At 35.2% G+C, this 22,016-nt stretch overlaps 3 long non-coding RNA genes and 1 pseudogene across 4 annotated transcripts; all 4 read right to left on the bottom strand.

The window, feature by feature from the left end:
• Positions 1 to 209: 209 nt before the first annotated feature.
• LOC112786710 (ATP-dependent Clp protease proteolytic subunit-related protein 2, chloroplastic-like) lies at positions 210 to 3,876 on the bottom strand (annotated as a pseudogene).
• A 374-nt stretch (positions 3,877 to 4,250) lies between these two features.
• On the bottom strand, positions 4,251 to 14,640 carry LOC112784652 (uncharacterized). Of its 2 annotated transcripts, none has more exons than XR_011878761.1 (4): positions 14,278 to 14,640; positions 14,125 to 14,178; positions 13,899 to 14,036; positions 4,251 to 4,542 (listed from the first exon to the last, which is right to left on the bottom strand). It is a non-coding gene; the product is annotated as an uncharacterized lncRNA (long non-coding RNA). The 2 variants fall into 2 exon arrangements; XR_003194001.2 differs by lacking the exon at positions 4,251 to 4,542 and adding an exon at positions 11,464 to 11,758.
• Positions 14,641 to 15,054: 414 nt separating this feature from the next.
• On the bottom strand, positions 15,055 to 16,486 carry LOC140182709 (uncharacterized). Its single transcript, XR_011878762.1, has 3 exons — positions 16,226 to 16,486; positions 15,584 to 15,801; positions 15,055 to 15,380 (listed from the first exon to the last, which is right to left on the bottom strand). It is a non-coding gene; the product is annotated as an uncharacterized lncRNA (long non-coding RNA).
• A 909-nt stretch (positions 16,487 to 17,395) lies between these two features.
• On the bottom strand, positions 17,396 to 19,704 carry LOC112782479 (uncharacterized). The gene is made up of 3 exons (XR_003193008.3): positions 19,614 to 19,704; positions 18,707 to 18,766; positions 17,396 to 17,486 (listed from the first exon to the last, which is right to left on the bottom strand). It is a non-coding gene; the product is annotated as an uncharacterized lncRNA (long non-coding RNA).
• Between the last annotated feature and the right edge of the window lie 2,312 nt (positions 19,705 to 22,016).

The raw sequence follows: 22,016 nt of genomic DNA, 5'->3' as shown, positions 1-22,016 counted from the left end.
TACTTATTTCAATAGGAGCAGAAATTTGTTTCTCTTCAGTAACTCACTCTAATTTTTGTGTTAACCACTATGCACAAAAATCTTAAAATATCTAATCATCTTTTGGGGTTAATTTTCCAGGGAATGATATATCTAGCATTTTGAGCAGGAGCAAGTCTTATATAAGATCATGATAGAACTGTAAAAGGGGAAGAAATGAGGATGTGGTAGAGTTACGAACATAAAGCTTCAACTGCATTATTTACTACTTTCAACCAGTGGAATTCATCCATTTCTGAACAAGAACCAATTATCTTTGCCAACAATTTCTAACTATTCAAATATTATACATATTTCTGAAAATAATTAAGGAGATAAATAAAACACAAGAAACAATCCTGGTTCTGTAATATTACGAGTACTCTGGCTGGGTGACAAACCATGAGTTCTTAACCAAGGCCTGTTCCTGCCTCCTTGTTAGACGCATCAGCCTTAATGCGTGGTAGCCTCACAATTCGATCAATAAGCCCGTAATCAAGAGCCTCCTGTGCGCTGAAGCGTTTCATCCTGCCCAGGTCTTGGGTGATCTGAATGCCATTAAAAATTAGTTTCAAATGATAAACACTTATAATTTAATATAAGCACCTAGGAACTGACACAAATGATCATAAAATGGAAGCAAACTACAAACTTAAGGGCCTATTTATTTTCCATTTCCACTTTCAGTATTTTCTATTTTCAAGATTATGTGAGGGAAAGAGAAAACAATAAAATATTGATTGTTGTCATTTTTTTCCTCGCAAAATCATCAAATAGTAGAAACTAAAAATAGAAACCAATAAGCCCTTAAGTTTTTAAGATAACAGGTTTTCATGTTCATCTCCAAGTATTTCATTGTTGAATGAACTGACCCTCTCAACAGGCTGGCCTGTTTTCTTAGCCAACTCGTTAAAGAGGTAATCTCTGATTCTTAAAAGCTCATTTGCTTCATTGCGGATGTCATCAGCCTTTCAAAATTTTCAAGGCGTTAGCATAAAGAGTAAAAGCAATCATATTCACACATCTGAGGAGTGATAATAACCTTAATCTCAGAAGAGATATCTACATACCTGACCTCGAGTAGCTCCCGCTGGAGATTGCAGAGCAACTCTGGAAAGAGGCATTGCAAAGCGGTTGCCCTTAACAATACAGCAGACCATCATCACAAAGTTAATAGATGTCGGAAACTATTTTCATAACCCATTAGACATCAACAAACACAAATACAAGCACATCATAACAAATTGCAGACAAGTAAACAATACAACATGAATGTGACAACACAATGGAATGGAACAGAAAGTGGAAGCTTAAGATGCAAATAAGGATGGACTTCACAGTATAAATTAGGAGACTTTGGAGAGAGATACTGCCACTCCCTTTTTGTGTGATTTTTCAAAATTATGTTCCATCCTCGCTATTTAATTTTCCATGGTGATGAGAGAAATTTTTCATTGTGAGGGTAATTTGGGAATAATATTCGTAGAGGATTGACATTATCAATTAGAGAGTAGATATTGGAGTGATAATATCCACTCCCTATCAATTACCATTCTTTTCTTTTTTACTGAATTTTTATAAAGAGCTGGAAGGAGGGAGATCGGGCCTTTCAATGTGATCCCAAGTCTGTATATAGTAGACTGCCCCCCTATTTAGATTCAAACTACAAAACTTTCCATCTGTTACCTTATAACAAATGTAACACAATTGACGTTACTAATAACAAATTGACACGTCCTATCAAGAATGCACTAGGCAGCACATAAGCAGCATAAGAAAATATTTCTTCCTTTTTTTTTCTTGTTAAATCGACTACTGAGTGATTTATTAATGCTCCAATTATTTCAAACGTCCCCTTATCTCAGGCATAATTTTTATTCATATTAATTGTGAAGAAACAACTGTAAGGTGCAACAATAAATCTTGCCAGTCATACAATGTCATGCATGATTACATGATGTTGGAAATCACTATAACCTCTGAATCAAATAGGGAACTTTCACAGTTTGTATTAACAGATAGTAATATAAGTCGATACCTTTTCTCCGGCTGCAAGAAGAAATGCTGCAAGATTATAGGCATAGCCAACACAATGGGTGGTTACAGGACTTTGCAAGCTCTGCATAGTGTCATAGATAGCCAAGCTTAATTGGTGTAAGCTGCACAAATAAAAACATGACTAAGCAACACAAAGGTGGGCACAAGAGAAATATTTAATTGACTAAACATCTAACACTAGAAGAAAACTTACATCTCCACCAGGACCATTGATGTACATATACATCCTCTTGGCGTTATCTATACTGTCAAGATACAGCATGGTTGCCAATACTTGGTTACTAAATTCTTCATCTATGTTTTATCCAATGAAGAGAACACGCTCTCGATACTGCATCCAATAACCCTTTACTTTTAGAAATGTTTTAAAGAGTGATGGAAATCATAAGAAAACTAGAGGTTCATGTGTAACGATCTATTTCTATGTGAGTATGTGACGCAATGTTAACCAGCATCTTTTAGATGCAGAAAAACATAATATTAATGATATATATTAAGATGTATTATTGACTTACAAGAGCATTCCACAAATCAACCCATTGCCAAGTTCCTTCACCAGGTGTCCTATAGGGGACTATAGGGGTCCCTATGGGCATCATTTGAATTTGTGCCCTTGCTGGTTTGTGATTAGCATACCTGAAAATATGCAAGATTTATACACCTTGTATCAGTCTCTTAATTAAAAGACGTGTTTGACATTAGTGAAAACTCTTCTAAGTATATCATTTTTATCTGACATAAACTATGCTTTATTTGTTAACTTCACTATCACTATGTCAAAGATTATCCACTATTGTGTAAAGCCGTAAAGACTAAAGAAGATTCTTCATAATTCAAATTTGTTAGAACTTACAAAAAGAATAATCCTTGTTATAATATATAACAGTAATCATGACAAACTCAATTGAAGTTAAAATTTACTCGCTAATCCAAACAACAATATCAAAGATATGATACAGCATAGCTTTCTGCAACAAGAAAATTTGCATTAGAGTGGACTGAACACATTATGCTGGAAAATTTGGCAATAAAAGGGATGTACCTACAAAGCATACAGTAGCAACATAACATAATAGACCAACCACAAAATTTAAGCATAAAGAGACAATTCACTATTGCGTTCAATCTTCAAATTTTGCAAAAAGACTGTTCCTTCATGGAATGTATCAGCTGAAAGTGCACAATTCTAGGCATATAACCAAGTATATGTTAATTGCACATATGAATACAGGTATAAGAAAAGCAATTCAAATATAAAACTATCACCATCCATGCCAAAGCTTATTTTTGCAAAGTTAAGCACATACCAAAAAATGGCACCAATTCAAAATCAGGCAAACTGCAGAAGCTAAAGAACAAAACTTTCTCCATAACAAAAACAGAAAAAAGGGGAAAAATCACAAATGTGGTCAGACAGTTACCCGCAATGCAGACTCTTGTGAACTTTTCCGTAGAACTTAGCGGAGACATTAGGTTTACACGCAAGGGAATTAGGGATACTTGGAGATTGAAGTTTCAACCCTGAGTAGAGTTTTGTGGCGCAACTGCCACATCAAAAAAAGAAAATACAGAGTCAGTTAGTAATTTAGAGAAATTGTGGGAAACGCACAATGGGAAGGAGAAGCAAACCTAGGAAATGCAGCAGCGGTGATATAGGGTGCAACCGCCATGTTAGCTTTTTGAGGTAACGAAGAGATAGGAGAGGGGGGAACGCACTATTTGAGCTTGAAGAAAACTTCAACCAGATACAACACTCGCTCAGCTCTAAAGATGAACTTCAACGACAACGCCCTTTTGATCCTCCCTGGAATCATAACCTCCTTCTTTTAATTATTTATTAGCAATGTTACCCAAGGTTGCGAGAACTGAACTGGTCAATAAACCGGTAGAGTAATTGGTTCAATGATTTAATAGTTCAATCGGGGTTCAACCGGAGTTCAACTGTAACACCCTACTATACTTAATCTTATGCTTAAGTCATAAGACTGAGATAGTAGGGTATTACGACCTCTAAGAATAGTAATATATATATAATAATAGAGAAAAGATACTTAACTAGGAGCCTTGAAAAATGGGTAAAACAAAAATCGCAAAACAAAAAGCGCAACGCTCAGGAAAGGATTACTTACGTGCTAAGAAACCTAATAGGAACATGATAAAGTTAAGCAAAAGAATAAAGGAAAGCCAAGGAAACAGCATAACTAGCCCCTGACTTAGCCTGCGAAGCTAAGGCTGGCCAGAGGATATATATATATATACATATGAACATACATAGGTATCCCCAAAATATACCAAAATAAACTCCTATCTCTCCCTCAACCTCTAAGAAGAGCAGCATACACAAGTTACTTGGAGAGTAAGCTAAACAAATATATACATATATACAACCAAAAAACCAAAATACACCCAAGGACTACTTCGCTTCCCAAGATCCAGACGTCTAGCGAGGAGCCTCTCGACCTGCATCTGAAAAACAACAATATAATATGGAATGAGAACCGGAGGTTCTTAGCATGGTAAAAGTGCCACGCGCATAAGAAATACGGTCCTGAGAATGCCATAGGCAATCCTAGAACTCCGTTATTCAATTATCCAACTTAAGTAGTAAACAGAAACCATAAACAGGGGTAGGTATTCTAAATCTGCCTAACTTACTCAAGTTCAAGCTTAACCTAACACCAAACCATTTCCTCCGTTTCCTCCATCCTTTCATCATTCAGAATGCAACAGAAACAAGCAACCAAACAAGTTCACGCACAAGTAATGATCAAATAGTACAATTAGCAAGTATAACAAATAGCGGGTAATATATATCAATTAGGCATACCCAGAAAATGCATAGCAATCAATACAAACAAATGCATATGATGCATGCCTGTCCTATGGCTGATGGGGCCCATCTGTCGGTTATCCAGCCAACCCGACAAGTCCGAAAACCCTAGACTGTCCCCCGTCGCGCATCCCCAAGAGTCTATGCATAGAGTTCACATTCATATTTCATAAAATCACTCAATGGGGGCTATCCATACCCGGGAATTTATACGTGCCCGGTCACCCTTACGACGTAGGGTCAACAGAGTATCGAGATTCAACCTGGAACACGTGATGGCGAGCCACGGCTCTTACCCAGGGAACTCGTATCTCAGATAGCATTATTCATAAGCCATTTCATAGTCATAATCATTATTTAATCATTCATCAAGCCATGGCATATTAACTCCTTTTATTAACAACCTCCCTTTCACATTTTTCATCGTCATTCCCTTATAATTCATCTTGATTACCCTTTCCGGGTCCTGACCAAACTTTTTATCAAACTCTTCTCATCCTTCTTAATATCGAATACTCTTAAAATCAACCCAACTCTAACATTCAATCAATCACATCACACGAGGATTGAACTTTAACTTCTCGAACTCATGACTATCACTAAGACATCCTCGACACTCTATTTTCTTTTCTGTTTCTAATATAGCAAATGAACTCGGAATTGCACAAACTTTATGTCCAGGCATTCATATTGAAATAAACTTTCTAAAAAAATAAATATCATAATTTTCTGATTTTTTTAGCCTCAGGAATAAAGGAAAAACCGTGACTGCTATGCAGTGCATAAAACCAGAAAAACAGCAGCAGCATGTGATATTCAAAATTCAATATAAAATCCAAGTTAAATCCAATGACTTTGAAAATTAATGTAGTTAAACTTTACTCATCCAGGTTTCTTTCTCAATTGGTTCTGAGTCAATACCATTTTTAATGAAAAAGTTACATTACCTGGAAGTTAAGTAAAAATGAGACAAAATCTGTTTTAAAAACCAACAAGCTTAGTACCTTTCAATTGGAATAACTTTTATTACAAAACTCTAATTAAGCTAAATTTTTATTTGAGAACCCCTAGCTCATCTAAAAACAAGTGTGTCTTGGTTACAACCCAATTTCTATTTAATTCTAAGAGTTACAAGCATTGGAAGTTGATGCATAGCTTGCTGAAATCTGTTTCTTTTCAGTTTTGACCACCAATATTCAAAAATTCACAGCTCCCAATCCTCAACTCTTAAAATTCTGAAATTTTAGATAAATAAAGCAAGTTAATCAAATTTTATAACAAAATTGGTTTTTCTCAAAAACTCAACTCGTAGAAGTCGCAGCAAGACAAACAAGTTGCTGCCCTGTTGATCTTTTCTGCTGCTGGACAGATTTAACAACATAACTTTAAAAATTTGCCATAAATTGTATATTTAACAAAAAGGTCCCAAATTTTCCAGTTTAGTTCCTTATATTCCCAAGTTTAGCCCAAACTTAGTCTCATGCAATTCCGATCATTACATAATTAGTTACAGCATATACAATACCACCACAACACAACTCTACATCCTTATTAACAAACACCAATTCTAATCCATCATAAATAAATATAAGAGCACACCATTAATAACTTTCACACCTCATAATTCTAATATATAAATTCACTAACAAATCTATTCTAACAACATTACAAGGCTAATCATTAAATACAACAAACAATCTAACTTATTCTATGGTTCCTCTAACCTAAGTTTTCACAACACCGTAAATATTAAACGTGCGAAACTTAAACCATACCTTGGCCGATCACTTAATTCACCCAAGGCAGCCTCACAACTCAAAATTACAGCCCCTCCAAGCTCAATCAAACAGCCCCAAACCAAGCTTGATCACTAACAAGCCTCCAACAAGCATCAACATTCACATACACACTACCTAAACCACAATTAACACATCCAAACATAACAACTCAATACCCAAATTCCTAAATTCAGAAATTTCATTAGGGTTTAAGATCTCTTACCTTTACCCACTGATCCTTGGGCAATACCCACAAGAAATCAAGTCTAGTGGACCCCTAAAACATGAAAATCATCAAGGAATTGAGTTTCTCAAACCTTAAACCCGAAATTCATATACCAGCAGAAATGGAGCTAGGAAAAAGCGATTCACTTACTGTTTTATTTAAATAGAATTGAAGAACTCAACGAGCCCGACGCGTGGCCACAAACGGCTCGTCAATCGAAGCTCCGGATCAAAAGTTATCAAAGAAAGAAGATCAAGCTAGGTTTTGGAATTCATTCTCTTCTTCTCCATGCATTTACGCTGCTTCTGTTGTGTTCTAAGGCAGAAAATGAGCTTTAGCTCATTTATATACTGGGCTGGTTGGGCCCGCGGGCCTGGTTTAGGCCCGGTTCAACCGGCTCGGCCCATTCGGCTCAATTTTGGGCCAAATTTTTCGAAAGTGATATCAAAATTCTCGTTTTGCCGAGCTCTATCCTATTTTGATATTAGTTTTGCATATTTAATTTTCCTATTGAAAATTCGATTTATTGACTAATTATATACCGATTTTAGTGGGGTTTACATCCTACCCACCTAATTAGGAAATTTGTCCTCAAAATTCAGAGTGCGTTACCTGAATAGAGGTGTGGGTAGTCCTTCCGCATCTCTATCTCAAGCTCCTAGGTATATTCTTCAATACTAGCCCAACACCAAGCTACTTTCACTAAGAAAGTCTCTTTCCCGTGTAAACGCTTAATGCTGGTATCATCAATTCTAACGAGAGTTATTGGAAACGTCAGATCTTCTCTCACTTGAATTAATTCCGGCTTTAGGACATGACTAGGATCAAAATTGTATTTACGAAGCTGCGATACATGAAACACGTCATGCAGGTTCGAACAATGTGGTAGTAAAGCGATCCTATACGCCACTGGTCCGATGTGATAGGGATTTAGCTTTTTAGTTTTTTTTTTTGATTGATCATCCGATTCTAGTTCATTGAAGTGATCTTCAGAAATAGGTATCCCCTTTCTTCCAACTTGAGAAGTCTTCTTCTTAGATCCACCTAACTCTTTTGTCGGCTTTCATAGTGAGAATTCTAACTTAGATTTACGTAACTCTTCCTCTGTTGTTTCGGCTGTCAAAATCAGGAACTAAGACGTTTGATATTCCAGTTTTCGGTTAATTCAAAGGTGTTTAGCATACTGTGAAGTCTCACCTTCTCCCTGATGTATAGTCTCTTTGATATCCCCAATAAGTGGTTTACTCCGATGGGCAAAACGGGCCTGGTCGCTTGATCCACAGTTCCCTAACAGTATCACCTTTTGTCCTAGTCTTCGGTAACCTATTATGAAATCAATGGCTATTCCCTTTTATCTTTAATGTAGAACCTTCGACGGTTGTGGCATTTCGAACAGTTTCTAGTGGTCTTTCATTTCTTTCTCATACGTCAAACTTGTAATCACATAGATTTCCACCTCGTTCTTCATTTCTGTCTGCTCAAAATATCTTCTTTGATTTGTGGTAGGTTTTAGAAATCTCAAGGTAACTTCAAAAATTTTCTCCTGTAAGCTTCGAACAACAGTTTCTTATTTCAACTTCCGACCTCAACACATAACCCTCTCTTGGTGTCTTCTGGATTCAACCGGTTTCAGTACTCTTAGTAGCCCCTTATCATCGTTATTGCACTCCTTAAGTCTTTGACTTTACAATCTCTATTTCGACATTAAACATATAAATCTTTCCTTAGTTCCCTTTCGTTTGCCAGACTTCGACATCCTCGGTAGGTCTTTATCGTCCCCTTACGCTTCCTGCATTTCGTCTTTGCTATATTTTAAAACCGCAATAGATTTAGTTTGACTCCTTTATCTATACCCTTAATATCCAATTTAAAGTTCCAACTTATCTAGCCTTTCATTCTCCGAAATTTATATCCAAGCATTTCCCCAAAAATTTCTTACTCAGGGCATCTGTTACCACTTCACGATGTTGTATTTACACGTATCCTAAACCCCTCTAGTAATGGATCGCACTAATTCCGAGTTGTTAAATAAGTTCGGGTATTCTAATTACTGGATTTGGTGTTAATCCTTCTCTTGGAGTTTGAAAGCTCTCTTCATATTCGGGTATCTATGTAACCAGTGTATTTCTAGCGCATTAAACTAATCATAGGCTTTGTGGTCGACAAGAATTTAAAACTCCAAAACTCTTTTTGACGGTGCACGCTTACCTGCTTCATCTTCCGTATCCAAAAGTCATGCTCTTAAGGAATCAACATCTCCACAGTCACAACTATATTTTATACGTGATACTAATATAGGCTCGAGTTGATTTTCAAAAGGACATTAAGCTCGAAAAATGAATGAGCAATACAAACGGTGTTCGTAATGACTCAAAAAGGAAATTTTGTACACGGTTGTTCAGGATTATACCGAAATGATGGAATACACAAGGAGAGGAACCTAGGTGCATCTCAAGAAAAGAGTTCAAATTAGAGATCTTTGGTAGGAAGAACAGAGCGTACAGAGTCAAAGAAGTCTCAGCTGATTCTGAAGAACATGGTTTGCGAATAGGGGCAACTCTAGTCATAGCGAGCACACAAGATTCAAGGATTACGCACTTATACCAAGACAAGCTCAGACTCATCCTGGAAGAAATAATATTCATGTGCACAAGGAGTAAAGTTAGAAAGGTAGTCAAGCTATTTAGGAAGAGCTCCGGATCGAATGTCAATGTAGGTTTCAAAAGAAGGATTAGATCGAGTTGCGAAGGTTCGTTAGCACACTCTCTCTGCATAAGGTTTCCTACCGTTCTCTTCCTTCTTCTCCAGCATAACCGATGCTTCCCACAAAGAAATAGTTGGTTAGGTGATTCCCTCTTCTAGTACTCCCTTCCACTCAATCCTAAATTCTACCGGTTATAATGATGTCTTCACTTGTGGTGCGATTGAAGTTAATCCGATTTCCGGTACTAAGCCTATCGCAAACTCGTTTCTCTCTGGAATGGAAGTTTTGACACACCTTCAAGAATTGTCTTAGAAACTCTCTCGTATAGAGATTTGGTTTCATTTCCACTTACCTCTGAACAATTAACATCTAAAGGTTGTGTTCGCTCTACTCCTCTTCCTCAAAGTTTCACCGTCACTAAATTCCAAACAATAACTCCGCATAACCTCAACACTCTTGATTCTTTAGATATGGTCCAACCTGCTTCCACTACGTCACTTAATCCTTAACCTTCAAAAGTCTAACCACCCTGATTCCACTGCGTCATTCTGACTCTCATCCTTTAAGAACCTAGTCACTCATCTAAGTTAGTTAAGTATCGCTCTATCTTAACAACTAGTAGTCTTCGACTAACCATCGGTTCGGACTCCACGATCATCAAAACTTGTCGTGCTTCACAAATGGATCATACATATATTAATGATACGCAAGGTAGTTAAAAACTCAACTGCTAACTTATGATTACCTCGGGTCGGATTCGACTGCATCCTGGCGTTTCTTGTGTGGACAGTCTCGAGCTATATGCCCCGACTTCTCGTACTTGTAACATATGCCTAATCCGGCCATGCACGGTCTGTTTGGATGGTACTTCTTGCACCTTGGGCACCTTAAATCATCCAGTTGAGTACTAGTTTTCCCTTTAGCATTCGGATCCGAACGGTTATCGTTCCTTCGGTCATTGCTCCAGTGCTGAGAATGTAAAGCGACAAAGCGATTCTTTTTGAAAGTTTAGCTCCTCGGTGTAATCTTTCCCTTTTTCTTTGTGAAGGATTCTCGGTGATTACTTCTTGCTACCTCAGCCCTCCTTGAGCTTTCTCCCATTGTCTGACCCACATTAACCTGCTCCAGATAACTAAGTGGTACCCCTGTATTCGGAGCATTATGTCCACCTTCATATTCATTATCATCATTGTTGCCAGTTCCAGCTTGTGGTTCCATTCCACCCATTACTCGGATGGTCGCGGCCGCAACAGTACCAATGGCAGCAGCAACACTCGTCATTGCGGTCATGATATCGGTCAAACTATCTATTGGTATGGTTACCTCATTAGCTCTCCGTCCTTGATCCCGATTATGCTCACGACTGCGTCCACGAGATGCCATTTGGTTCCTGTTCACACCAAACAAGTGATATCAAGGTGATCAGTCTCAATATCTCTAGTTTAGCATTTCAAAGTCCCAAATGCATGCTCATGAGCATTCATGCCTCATATATCAGTTAGATACCCTAAATAGCATGTATAGACACCTAGAGTATGCCCAGAGGCATAATCAGTCCGTCCCTCAGGCTCTATAGGAACGAACTGCTCTGATACCATAATGTAACACCCTACTATACTTAATCTTATGCTTAAGTCATAAGACTGAGATAGTAGGGTATTACGACCTCTAAGAATAGTAATATATATATAATAATAGAGAAAAGATACTTAACTAGGAGCCTTGAAAAATGGGTAAAACAAAAATCGCAAAACAAAAAGCGCAACGCTCAGGAAAGGATTACTTGCGTGCTAAGAAACCTAATAGGAACATGATAAAGTTAAGCAAAAGAATAAATGAAAGCCAAGGAAACAGCATAACTAGCCCCTGACTTAGCCTGCGAAGCTAAGGCTGGCCAGAGGATATATATATATATATATATATATATACATATGAACATACATAGGTATCCCCAAAATATACCAAAATACCAAAATAAACTCCTATCTCTCCCTCAACCTCTAAGAAGAGCAGCATACACAAGTTACTTGGAGAGTAAGCTAAACAAATATATACATATATACAAACAAAAAACCAAAATACACCCAAGGACTACTTCGCTTCCCAAGATTCAGACGTCTAGCGAGGAGCCTCTCGACCTGCATCTGAAAAACAACAATATAATATGGAATGAGAACCGGAGGTTCTCAGCATGGTAAAAGTGCCACGCGCATAAGAAATACGGTCCTGAGAATGCCATAGGCAATCCTAGAACTCCGTTATTCAATTATCCAACTTAAGTACTAAACAGAAACCATAAACAGGGGTAGGTATTCTAAATCTGCCTAACTTACTCAAGTTCAAGCTTAACCTAACACCAAACCATTTCCTCCGTTTCCTCCATCCTTTCATCATTCAGAATGCAACAGAAACAAGCAACCAAACAAGTTCACGCACAAGTAATGATCAAATAGTACAATTAGCAAGTATAACAAATAGCGGGTAATATATATCAATTAGGCATACCCAGAAAATGCATAGCAATCAATACAAACAAATGCATATGATGCATGCCTGTCCTATGGCTGATGGGGCCCATCTGTCGGTTATCCAGCCAACCCGACAAGTCTGAAAACCTTAGACTGTCTCCCGTCACGCATCCCCAAGAGTCTATGCATAGAGTTCACATTCATATTTCATAAAATCACTCAATGGGGGCTATCCATACCCGGGAATTTATACGTGCCCGGTCACCCTTACGACGTAGGGTCAACAGAGTATCGAGATTCAACCTGGAACACGTGATGGCGAGCCACGGCTCTTACCCAGGAAACTCGTATCTCAGATAGCATTATTCATAAGTCATTTCATAGTCATAATCATTATTTAATCATTCATCAAGCCATGGCATATTAACTCCTTTTATTAACAACCTCCCTTTCATATTTTTCATCGTCATTCCCTTATAATTCATCTTGATTACCCTTTCCGGGTCCTGACCAAACTTTTTATCAAACTCTTTTCATCCTTTTTAATATCGAATACTCTTAAAATCAACCCAACTCTAACATTCAATCAATCACATCACACGAGGATTGAACTTTAACTTCTCGAACTCATGACTATCACTAAGACATCCTCGACACTCTATTTTCTTTTCTGTTTCTAATATAGCAAATGAACTCAGAATTGCACAAACTTTATGTCCAGGCGTTCATATTGAAATAAGCTTTCTAACAAACTAAATATCATAATTTTCTGATTTTTTTAGCCTCAGGAATAAAGGAAAAACCGTGACTGCTCTGCAGTGCATAAAACCAGAAAAATAGCAGCAGCATGTGATATTCAAAATTCAATATAAAATCCAAGTTAAATCCAATGACTTTGAAAATTAATGTAGTTAAACTTTACTCATCCAGGTTTCTTTCTCAATTGGTTCTGAGTCAATACCATTTTTAATGAAAAAGTTACATTACCTGGAAGTTAAGTAAAAATGAGACAAAATCTGTTTTAAAAACCAACAAGCTTAGTACCTTTCAATTGGAATAACTTTTATTACAAAACTCTAATTAAGCTAAATTTTGATTTGAGAAACCCTAGCTCATCCAGAAACAAGTGTGTCTTGGTTGCAACCCAATTTCTATTTAATTCTAAGAGTTACAAGCATTGGAAGTTGATGCATAGCTTGCTGAAATCTGTTTCTTTTCAGTTTTGACCACCAATATTCAAAAATTCACAGCTCCCAATCCTCAACTCTTAAAATTCTGAAATTTTAGAGAAATAAATCAAGTTAATCAAATTTTATAACAAAATTGGTTTCGCTCCAAAACTCAACTCGTAGAAGTCGCAGCAAGACAAACAAGTTGCTGCCCTGTTTGATCTTTTCTGCTGCTGGACAGATTTAACAACCTAACTTTAAAAATTTGCCATAAATTGTATATTTAACAAAAGGGTCCCAAATTTTCCAGTTTAGTTCCTTATATTCCCAAGTTAAGCTCAAACTTGGTCTCATACAATTCCGATCATTACATAATTATTTACAGCATATACAATACCACCACAACACAACTCTACATCCTTATTAACAAACACCAATTCTAATCCATCATAAATAAATATAAGAGCACACCATTAATAACTTTCACACCTCATAATTCTAATATATAAATTCACTAACAAATCTATTCTAACAACATTACAAGGCTAATCATTAAATACAACAAACAATCCAACTTATTCTATGGTTCCTCTAACCTAAGTTTTCACAACACCGTAAATATTAAACGTGCGAAACTTAAACCATACCTTGGCCGATCACTTAATTTACCCAAGGCAGCCTCACAACTCAAAATTACAGCCCCTCCAAGCTCAATCAAACAGCCCCAAACCAAGCTTGATCACCAACAAGCCTCCAACAAGCATCAACATTCACATACACACTACCTAAACCACAATTAACACATCCAAACATAACAACTCAATACCCAAATTCCTAAATTCAGAAATTTTATTAGGGTTTAAGATCTCTTACCTTTACCCACTGATCCTTGGGCAATACCCACAAGAAATCAAGTCTAGTGGACCCCTAAAACATGAAAATCATCAAGGAATTGAGTTTCTCAAACCTTAAACCCGAAATTCATATACCAGCAGAAATGGAGCTAGGAAAAAGCGATTCACTTACTGTTTTATTTGAATAGAATTGAAGAACTCAACGAACCCGACGCGTGGCCACAAACGGCTCGTCAATCGAAGCTCCGGATCAAAAGTTATCAAAGAAAGAAGATCAAGCTAGGTTTTGGAATTCATTCTCTTCTTCTCCATGCATTTACGCTGCTTCTGTTGTGTTCTAAGGCAGAAAATGAGCTTTAGCTCATTTATATACTGGGCTGGTTGGGCCCGCGGGCCTGGTTTGGGTCCGGTTCAACCGGCTCGGCCCATTCGGCTCAATTTTGGGCCAAATTTTTCGAAAGTGATATCAAAATTCTTGTTTTGCCGAGCTCTATCCTATTTTGATATTAGTTTTGTATATTTAATTTTTCTATTGAAAATTCGATTTATTGACTAATTATATACCGATTTTAGCGGGGTTTACATCAACCGATTTAATTAAATATAAAATAAAATTATTAAAAATTTAATACATAATTTGAATATTTAAATTCAATGAATTGTAAGCTAATAAAATTCAAAATTTTACAATTTCACATAATAAATTATCTATAATTTACCATTAAAAGTTCCAAATAACTTCAAACATCAAAATTTATAACTAAAAATAAAATCAAAATACGCATAAGTAAACTAACACAAGTATTCAATATTAGTTAAAATCAATTATTTGGTATTCTTCAAACCAATTAAAACATTCCCATATAAGGCACACTATTAAAGAAACTAACATTAAGTCATATATGAAACTTAACACAGATTCATATAACTTAGAATGCCACATCCCTAACTCCAAGAGAATAACAGAGTGAAATTTCAGAGCTTTTCAACAATTTTCTGATGAGCTTTAGCTGAGGCTATTATTTAGCAATAGTGGCGCAGCAAACAAGCTTATTCATCTGGGATTTCAACTGAAAACCCTTCTTCCAGCATCAATCAGAGCCGGATCCAATTGAAGAGCACAAGTTTTTAAGTTTAACTAATTTTACTCAGCGACAAGCCAACAACTGACAAATTAACTCAAATAGAATAAAATGCACAAAAATAACTCAGAACATCACCAATAGTCAACAATAATAAACCCAGAAGTCAGAACAAGATAACAACAGTCCAGCCCTGTTAACAACAATGAACAACGAAAGAAAATTAACTCAGAAAACAACAATTACCCCAGAAAAACAACATACTTAAGTCCAGAAAAACAGTAGTTAACTCCCAAAAATGAAACTGAAGCAGTGTAGGGATGGAGGCTTACCAACTCAGAAAAATCAGATTTCAGCAACTCAAAATCAGTAAAATAACAAAATAAGAAAACATACATTGAAGATTTGAAGCAGCTTTGCTTACGGTGGCGAGGGAGGAAGAGAAGTGACCGCGAAGGAGGAAGGAAAGTGAGCTCGGACACAGAGGGATCGAAGACAGAGGCTTGACGCGTGAGAGACAGAGAGGGATCGACGATTAGGACAGAGACACGAGTTCAGGGTGGCCGACGACGACGAGGACAGAAATGGCGACCCAACAGCAGCTCCGAGCAGACCTGGCGACGCGAGGTGAAGAGATTCAATTATATACTACAAAATATTAATCCACTGAAAAAAAGTCAACAACAGAAACACATATATCCTCCACAACAAAATAAGTAGCTAGTTGGTATGGTAGAAGTTAAACCCAAACACAAAAAACAAAAAAAGCCAAATTACAATGCATGCTAATAAACAAAGTGTGATTTGCCCCATCCACAAAAACTTCACCATAAGTCCTGGTTGAGGGATGCAATCTTCTCGAAGTAAAGAACACAATTTCCAATTTAGCTTTAAGAATACAAATACACTTATTATTGAACAACAATAAAGGAAGTTGCTTTAAGACTTGTAATGGCATGTAAGGCATAACCAGTTGAACTCTTAATAACATCATCAAAGTACTTCCTTTTGTTCTTTATGGTAACATTCAAATCTCACCAAGCAATACCAACGATCTTATGAAGAAGAACCGTAGCTTCCAATATATATGAACCATATGGAGATACCAAGGAGCCACAATTGAGCTCCGAAAGCGAAAATGAAGCTGAGGTTGCAACATTGATAGTGTCTCCTCCTTCTTCGTCAACTTTAACTTTAACACTAGTGTCTTTCCATTCAGATGAGTCCTTATATGAGATTGGTTGTGAAAAAGAATCCGATTTTTTGAGGTAGAACTTGATGACACCTACTTGCTGGCTACTTGCAGATGATGAAGAAGGCCGATATAAATCGAATTGAAACTATATTTCTTCTATGAATCAAAATCTAAATACCATAGAAATGCAACACAACCCTGTTGTTACATACATTTTTGGTATATAATCAAAATCCTGTGGTCAACGGAAAATTTATTTCATCAACCACCTATCATGCAAGTCAGAATTTTCAGTTAAAAGCTTAATATACAAAAAGTGATAAAATTTATGACCAAGTTGGAAATCTAAAAAAAAATCAACAAGAAAAACTTTGTAGAATACATAATTGAAAAATACAAAGTACAAATAACTAAAGTGGTTGATTGTCTTCACTCTTTTCTTCATCAAGTAAAAAGAATATAGTGTAAAGTGAGCAAAGAAAGTAAAGTGGGGTCTTCAAAAAATACAAATATTAAAAAAAATTAACAGAAAAGAAGAATTAGTGGTGTGAGAGATAAATTATTCCTAAAAATGGAAAATTGTTGAATAAATTATAAAATAATGCCAATATGGATATGCATGTATTTTAGCAACAATAAAACAAGAGAAAATATCTCGATTCCAAATTTTACTTATCAGGACATGGTACAAGAAATGAAGATAGAATTTATTTCATTTGAATGATATATTTTTTTTAGTCAAACTTTTTGGTGAAAGAGGTTACTAATGAGGGAACTATGCTTTAATTTTTTTTTATGGATTTTAATTTCAAAAGAGTGGAAGTCCAGACAAAATTTATTCTGCAAAATATCATCTATAGTCAAAGTATTAGCATATGACATAAACAACAATGACAAGTAATTTTTCGTTTTCTAATGAATAAAATACAAATAAAATTCCACAATCATGTAAAAAAATGCAATCTAGTAAAAATACATGAGACAAATTTAGGATTGAAATTTTGATTTTTTTTCTTTTATAATTTATGAACACTCACGACAGTTCCAGAACTTTAACGAGTAAGCACAGTAACAATGCATACATCCTCCCCAAACCAACTGAACCTGAAAATACCAAAAGCGACATAAACAATAAATAACTAAGCAAACATATCAAACACTTTATCAAACTAACCACAATAATCAATTAAAGAAAAACTCAAACACTATATCAAACTAATATTAAATTCCTAATTAATCTTCTTGGCTGCCACTGGCTTCTGTCTTTCTTATGCCTACATCATAACAAAACAATATATAGGGGACAACCTACAATCTATTGCTTAGTCATCATAAATAATGCCTAAATCTTTCATCAAAAAAATTAATTGATGCCTTAAATCAGTAAATTGAAACATAACCAACAAGATTCAGACACATCCTGACAGAAAGCCTAAAAGCATGATAATTCAGTTGCATATTCTTAGACAATCATCTTTTAGTTTATCACGTCTACCAAGTACCAACTACCAAGTGCTCACTCACAACATATTCCAAAATGTCATACTCTAGTTGTTGAAAGAGGGAGAGGAAAAAAAAATAAGTAAATGAATTTCCAAGTTAAAAACCATCTGCGAATAAGAAAACAACTTCACATGCACCGACATAGAGAATGCACAAAAGAAACATAAAATGGAGAAGCACCCCATCCATAAAGAAAAAATATGAAAACATTTTCATGAACTATCTCAAGTTTATTGGGTAGAGGCACATAAATGATTTTATCCCTTTATATGAGGGTAATTTACATTGATAAAATAAATAGAGTTTAAAATTACGCAAATATCCTAAATCAAAATTAGTTACATGCCCTATTCTGAACACCTTTATATAAATCAAATCAAATTGACTTGATTTATGCTATTTACATGTAAATCGTATACAGAGGTGTTTAGGACAGGATGCGTAACCAATTTTAGTTTGATTTTGAACTTCATTTATTTTATCAACGTGAATTTCGCAAAACACTAACCAAAAGCCCCATATGGGTTTGAAGCATTTACAATGTGTGCCAAAATTTACTTTTACTTAGAAGAATGAAAGACTGCAATAATCAAATTCTAAACCTCTTACTCATAGAAGAGGCTCTCATGCCTATCATGAACTATCTATCCCAAAAGTTTTGGGTGTTGAATAAAGGTAAATGAATAGACAAAATAATTTTACATCTTGACATCATAATCAGAACAAATGAAGCAGATACTAATCAGACCACTCGACGTCACTGATAGATGGATCCAATGAAAATGGGAATAAAGTGAAAGAAACAAAGAATTCGTACAGACCTGAATCAAATACTTAAATGGATCTACTACAGGAGTAATCATCTCTCTGTACACCTCAATCTACATTCACACAGAGAAAAATCAATGTGATAGAATGTACATCATCGATATTATGCAGTGCTCAAATTTCAACAGTAAATTTCAACTAAATTAGCACTTAATGAACAATTGTTCATAGGACAATAATAGGGTTAGCATGAGCTAATTTTGCAACCATTCAACCTAGCTGTTACGGCATATTTAATACAAGCTAAATACTTCAGAAACTAGGGAAGGGAGAAGAAGTTCTTAAATTCCTAATTCAGTCTAAAATAGTTCACTAATATAAATAAGCATCTAAAAATTTTCACTTTAAGATGCAGAACATTCAAAGGTCCTAACTCCTCAAAGGTGCTACGTTGTTTCCTTCTTGTAACTCAAGCTCAAGATTTCTTTCTTTCCTCTTAAAATTTATTCATCAAACTCTATTATTTCACTTTATTATGTATTTATGAAGAGAAAAAAGAGTAGAAGTAAAAGCAAAAAAATAAAACAAAATAAGATTCATTTTACATGACAAATGAAGCATCAACATCATTCCTCTTTTTTTTCTGCATAATAAAAGTACTATGTATGTCTCAAAAAGTTGTCATAAGATAACCTTCATGAAACTAAAGAAACATGATGGTCATATACACAAAGCAACGGGAGTAGTAGACATGGGAGAATGGCGTCGAAAACACCTAAAGATGTCTTGATTCTAGAAGATGTACAAAGCAAAGCTTCCAAGTCTACTTCAAGTAGCACTAAATTTTATATAAACAGCTTTATATACTAATTTAGGTAATGATACTTTGAAAATAGTATGAATTCAAAGACACTTAATAAAACAAGAAATGGTCATTATAAATATTGGCATTTGGCATACCTGGACTCCTTTTATCATCTCAGAATCAACATCAATGTGATGTTCATTGACGACATAATCTACCATATTGACTGACATTTGTGCCTGTCACCTGGAAGTACAAAATATATAACATATTGAGTGAACAATGAATTAATGATTGTGAAATAAAATAAAGAAAACCAGATCAAATACAAATAAGTTTTTTAAGGATTTCGAAAACATAAAAAGAGATCTCTAAATTAGTCTATTGTATTTTAGAACATACAAACATGAGAAAAATAAAAGTTCTAGTGAGAACCATTGGTAACTTAGGGAAGAAATTCACTTTCGAATAAGTGACTGAAAGCCCATGGCCAACATCATAACAGAAGTCCTATAAAAAAATGACAAGATCATTTAAAAATAAATATTAGATAAAGAATCATAAGCAGTTCTAAGAACCACTACATAATACATACCTGCTAGTTTAACTGTTTGAATATCAAATCTATCAATACCAAGTTTCAAGCCCTGAAAAGATTACAATACATATGCATCTTTGAGTATACTCTCAAAACTTTCTATTGTTCCCTTATAAGAGTAAATCAATGAAAATTAAATTGATTCTTGAAATGTTTTAAGCATTTCAATGGATTAACCAGCAAGCCACTACACGCCAAGGGAATGCTCAAATCTGGAATGGACAACACTTGGATAAACCATATTCACCAAACCTGAAACATAAACCAAATTGATTTATTTAAAAATTGATTACCCTTCTTGGGTTGTTGGAGAAGTTCAGAACATTCCATAACTCCATTGAACACTTTTTACTGCCACAACTAATTGTACTCAAGTGTCATGAAAAACCTGCATCTTCATGCAATGATTACTTCCATTCCAGTATCATAAAAGGAATAAATAAATAAATAAATAATAAAAAACCAAAAGAGAAAAAATTTCTACAATAAAAAAGTTAAACACAATTGAATACAGAGTACACTCCACAAATGAAAACTACTTTAGCTTACTAAATTTACCATGTGACTCTAAAGCAATTAAATGAGTATAGTAGATGACCAAGTTGATGCACTAAACACGGAGATGATATACTTTGATAAAAACATATGATCAGTACAAAAATAGACATAAATAATTAACTTGCTTTCATAAGATTCCCCGGGCCTTCCCCCATCGCACCACATTAATTTGTATATAGTTTCATTAACACAAATAAAATTAAAACAAAAAATATAAAAGCAGAAAATAATATCAGCAACAAATGACTTCTTTTAAAAAAAGAAAGAAAGAAGAAAGATTGAAAACAACAATACTGATATGAAACCTATTTATACAAACTAAAACGATTTGAACAAGTACAACAACACAATCACAATCTAAGACCGACCCATTTTAAGCAAGGAACCAAGTACCTAAGTATACTGTTACACTGGTATTTATTTTAAGGGAAATACAAAAATACAATAGAACAGTAAAAGATAACAGAAGAACTTTGAGAGTCCTCTTCTCTCCTAGCCTAGACCTTTCCAAATCTTTTTCCTACCTCTCATCTAATCAGCTCCTCCTTTAATTGCCTTCCCTCTCTGTAACCAAATTAATTATCATAATTATCTCCTAGAATCAAGCATTCAACTCCTACGATTACGCCTCCTTGATTCTCTCATTTAACTAATCAAATCATCAATTATTGTCACTTATGATTACAGATTTTTCCTGCCTATTATTCCTCCTTTTTTTTATTGCTTCTTCTAGAATAATGATAAGGTAAAGGGATTATTTTCTTTCCTTTTTGGCTGCCTTTGTTGCTGAGTCAGCATTCTCTCTCTCTCTCTCTCTCTCTCTCTCTCTCTCTCTCTCTCTCTCTCTCTCTCTCTCTCTCTCTCTCTCTCTCATATACAAAAAACACAAACCAATTATTGAATATTATAAACTTATCCTGAAAGCTTCACCTCTCACTCACTACTGATTTTTAACAATAGCCAATACCACTAAAAAGTACCACCACTTTTTAATTAGATGCCTCTGAAATCAAACATCCATCAAGCAATCAACAGCATTAAATATCATAGAGAATGTAACTAATTACACTATCCTTTGTCTAATAATGCTCTATTCCTCCAACTAAAGTCCAAGAAACCAACTTAAAAAACTACTATACAACACATTTTAAAAATACTAAAAACTTATGAATTCTGACTTAGATATGAATGAAAAGGCAATAAAATTCAATTAGAACATGAGAAATATATGACAAAGTATTTAAGAAAAATCTTAGATGACATAACATGAAATTTCAAGTGACATGAAAATTTTGACAATTTAATGTGAAGGACAGTCAATGGAAAGGTAAATCACACTTCAATAAAATCCAAAATTCAGTGAAGAAAACTAACCTAAACCTCAAGAAAAGAAATAAAATTG

This window comes from Arachis hypogaea, chromosome 20 (assembly GCF_003086295.3).
Source record: "Arachis hypogaea cultivar Tifrunner chromosome 20, arahy.Tifrunner.gnm2.J5K5, whole genome shotgun sequence".
NCBI lineage: Eukaryota > Viridiplantae > Streptophyta > Magnoliopsida > Fabales > Fabaceae > Arachis > Arachis hypogaea.
The sequence above is the reverse complement of the archived record's forward strand: the minus strand, read 5'-3'. Positions and strand labels throughout refer to the sequence as shown.